The 3699-nt window shown below is 35.1% G+C and overlaps 1 long non-coding RNA gene across 2 annotated transcripts; it reads left to right on the forward strand.

Moving 5' to 3' along the window:
- Window positions 1-348: 348 nt before the first annotated feature.
- On the forward strand, window positions 349-3693 carry LOC113341210. Of its 2 annotated transcripts, XR_003355824.1 has the most exons (3): window positions 349-660; window positions 1769-1891; window positions 1995-3693. It is a non-coding gene; the product is annotated as an uncharacterized LOC113341210 (long non-coding RNA). The 2 variants fall into 2 exon arrangements; XR_003355823.1 differs by having other exon boundaries at window positions 351-660; window positions 1769-2056.
- The last annotated feature ends 6 nt before the right edge of the window (window positions 3694-3699 follow it).

The following is a 3699-nucleotide window of genomic DNA, read 5'->3' on the forward strand; positions in this document are numbered from 1 at the left end:
AACACATCTCTACTAATTAACTAATATCAATATTTCTACCCATAACTACATGTATCCTAAAATCAACCCCATCTTTATAACTGTTTATAATTTTATTTATAACACACTTCCACATATCTCACACATTGATTTTTATGTTGAATAACTAGAAAAATAAAATGAATTTTTAAGTTTCTTAAATCTCTTGCCTGGAACCGATTGATAATTCCGGAACCCTAGAATAACTTAAGTCCAAGAACCAATGGGTGCGGGAACCAAAGTTTAGTTCCATTTTTTAACCAAAATTTTAGTCCAAGAGCCAATGGGTCCAGCGTCCATGGTCACACTCGATAGAACCAAAGCAATACTGGTGCCTGTACAAGAAAGAACAAATGGTCGAAAGAAAACCTAATGAGAACTTTGATTTGAAATCAGTTGAATCAAAGCATGTGCTCCAAAAAAAAACCACTCTGAGCTTCCCTTTTGAAATCAATTGAAAGAAACAGACTCAATCTCGATCAATTTTGTCCTATGGTTTCGATTCCCTTATTGATCTAATCCGTTTTACCATTGATTTTGTGTTATCTTTACGACCAGGGGCAATCGAAAGGTTCAATTTCTTCTCCTTCTTCTTTCGAACGTAGCTCTGGTGACATATTAATCTATCTAACCTTAATTATGGTATGTATTTCAATCTCTATTCTGTTTTTGTTTGAAATTTCGGGTTTTTGATTACTCTGAAGTTGGTTTAGTGCATGTTGAAATATGATTAAATTAGGTGGTTTTATGATTTGGGTTTGATTGCATTTAGTGTTCTATGGTGGATTTTTTCGATATCTCCTCAAATCTGTGATTGCTTAGATTGATTAATGTCAGAGAAAGATGTTGAAATTGTGGTTCTTGAGCTATTTGGAAGATTTGAGTTGATCATGCAATTGTTACAGAGGGGTAAATGCTGGTTTTATCTAGAAAGGGAAACTGTTCTAGGACTCAGGAGGATAGTTAGATAACTAGGGGTATACATAAAGAATTGATTGAGTTTCCTATTAGACCATTACTGATAATTATAACTTTACCAGTACAATATGCCATAGATGTTACAAGATTCTTGGAGAAGTTTTCTCTTAGTGTCATATGATTCTATCAGTACAAGTTATTGTGCATTATTATAGATCGGGGTTTAATCCATGTAGAGTAGATGATGTGAATGTGGTGCAGCATCAAAATATTAATGTTAATAAGATATACTTAGCTGTACAACCCTGTGTAGGCACAAATTCTAGCTAGAGATGCTGAATTTAATGTTAATAAAATGTTAATGTGTGTATAAGATGCTTGTTAATGTTGTATGAATATTCACTATTCGCTTAGGAGTTCACACCCTGATATAATAGAAAGTAGCATCGCAGAAATGGGCGGATATGTGAATGTGTATTAGTCGCACTGATTTTGAGCATTTTATTTTATGTACTTTTGGTTCATTTACTTGGATACAATACTTAGACAAGGATTTGTATTATATTCTAGTGGTGCCAAGTTTTCCTGTACTAGAATAAAGACTCTAACACGTCTGATGGTGGTGATAAATTAGCAGTACTGCGTAATAAAACCAATTGCAGATGTGATCGTTAATGAAGGATATCCTGAATTGTCGAGCAATAGAGTTAGTTGAAAGTGCATTGATCAGCTTAAATTTCATTATGCATATGGCAAAAGATTTTGATAAGAGTAACATATTCCTTCTCGTTTACATTTTCTGTTGAAGAGGCTTATCAGAATTCTCCTATAGGATCTTGTTGGCATTGATGTCTTCTGCAATGCGAAGAAGGTTATTGATGCTCTTCAAAGCAGGGGCGTAGCTCTGGATTTAGCTTGGTGTGCAGAGAACAAAACGAGCTTGAAGAAATCAAAGGTGCACCATTATTTTTCTAATTTTCTGTTTGTCCTGTGATATTTATCTAGGTGAAAAGGCCATCATCTTTATATCATGCTCATTTCACTTTAACATTCTCTAGTGATTTTTCAGAAACCATAAGTATGCAATTAGATTGGATATTCTCGTATCCAGGATTTTGGACGATATTCTTTGGGAAATACTGCTAAATGACTGTTGTTAGTCTAGGTCCATAGATTCTTTAAGAATCCGTTTTTACTGTTTTGTATATTCCTTCCGACCTCTGATTTAAATGGTCATTCTACACTTAAAAGTGGGGATACTGGATACAAATGCTACATCATGTTAGTTTGGTTAAGCTTAACAATGGGGCTAGTTTGATGTTAAGCTTTATTGAGGTTAGTATAGTGGCGATACCAGATACATGGCTAATTTAATCGTTCCATGGCTCCTGGGGTAAGCTTTGTCTGTTTTGCAACCTACTCCGAGTCCTTGGGATATCGGCAACTCAAACATTGGAAAGTTTCATATAAAGAAGACTTAAAACTAAGCGAATAGAAACAAATAAAATAAAAAAAAGACTACCTTCGTGTGAATGTCAAAAATAGAGTTAACAAGTAGTCGAAAGCCTACCCCATATCCTGCTGAGATCAGTACCATTGCCACTCTCCAACTCCGAGATCACACCCTCCGCCTCTTTCTGATATTAAAAAGAAAATCATGGTTCGCTGCTATGCTTGCTTCAACAAATGCTAATGTAATTTAGGGGACTTAGGATTTTTTTGTTTAGAGAAGGAACAGAATGATACAGCATGTTAGTTTGGTTAAGGTTAGCAATGGGGCTAGTTCGATGGTAAGCTTTCTTGAGGTTAATATGGGTTCTGCATTTTTACTTGTTGCATTGGAAAATGTGGCAATCTGAAACATGTCAAGTTGCGTGAGGATCTTCTCCATCGGTGCTACTTGCTAAACAGTGAACCTTCCATAGACTTTGATGCCAACATCCTCATCTTGCAATATTATGACTAAAAATTGTCTGCACTTACAATACGTTCAATTCTTATCCATCAAAACCAAAAGAATCAAAAAAATCAAGAGTAACAGGAGCTGATGCTTAGTAAATTTGGTTCCAGTTCATGGGCAATGTACGAGCTGTCTTTCTCTTAAATGGAATTATCCATTGGACATATTATACAGGAGTTATGGTCTTTTTCTGATAATATACACTTTGACATGAGACCATAATTAATGTACACTTAAGCTACCTTGAACCACTTTGACATGAGACCATAATTCAGATGTGCTTCCGTTGAACCAATATTAGTTTGCACAGCCATCTATAATCAAATAAGCTACCTATTACGTGTTATGTATGTTAAAAACAAATAACAGCCATCTACAATCAAACTTCGGTCAACAGTTACGGTCAAATTCGTGTGAGCCGTTAAATCTAATGTTGAGAACAGATGAACGGCTACAATGTAACCCTAATCTGTACGGGATACATCTCAAAACCTTATAAGTAGAATAGTTGCCCTTTTTATTCTCAGCCGCCTACTAATGTACAACTCTCTCTGTCCACACAATGATTTTCCTCTCAAAAAATTATCATATTTTCTAGGTCAACTTTTATCATATTTTTAGATTCTCTTCTAGTGATGATGCCAACTTCAGTTACAGATGGACGACAGGGTCTCCTATATATGTGAGAGAACAATGACAAACTGGTTGATTTGAATTGAGCGAGGAGGAATATGTTAACGGACAGCCTCTTTTATCATAAATAAAATGCCACTACATATCTGCTGGTTTTGAAGATTTAATAT

This window comes from Papaver somniferum, unplaced genomic scaffold, assembly GCF_003573695.1.
Source record: "Papaver somniferum cultivar HN1 unplaced genomic scaffold, ASM357369v1 unplaced-scaffold_2540, whole genome shotgun sequence".
In the NCBI taxonomy this organism is placed as follows: domain Eukaryota; kingdom Viridiplantae; phylum Streptophyta; class Magnoliopsida; order Ranunculales; family Papaveraceae; genus Papaver; species Papaver somniferum.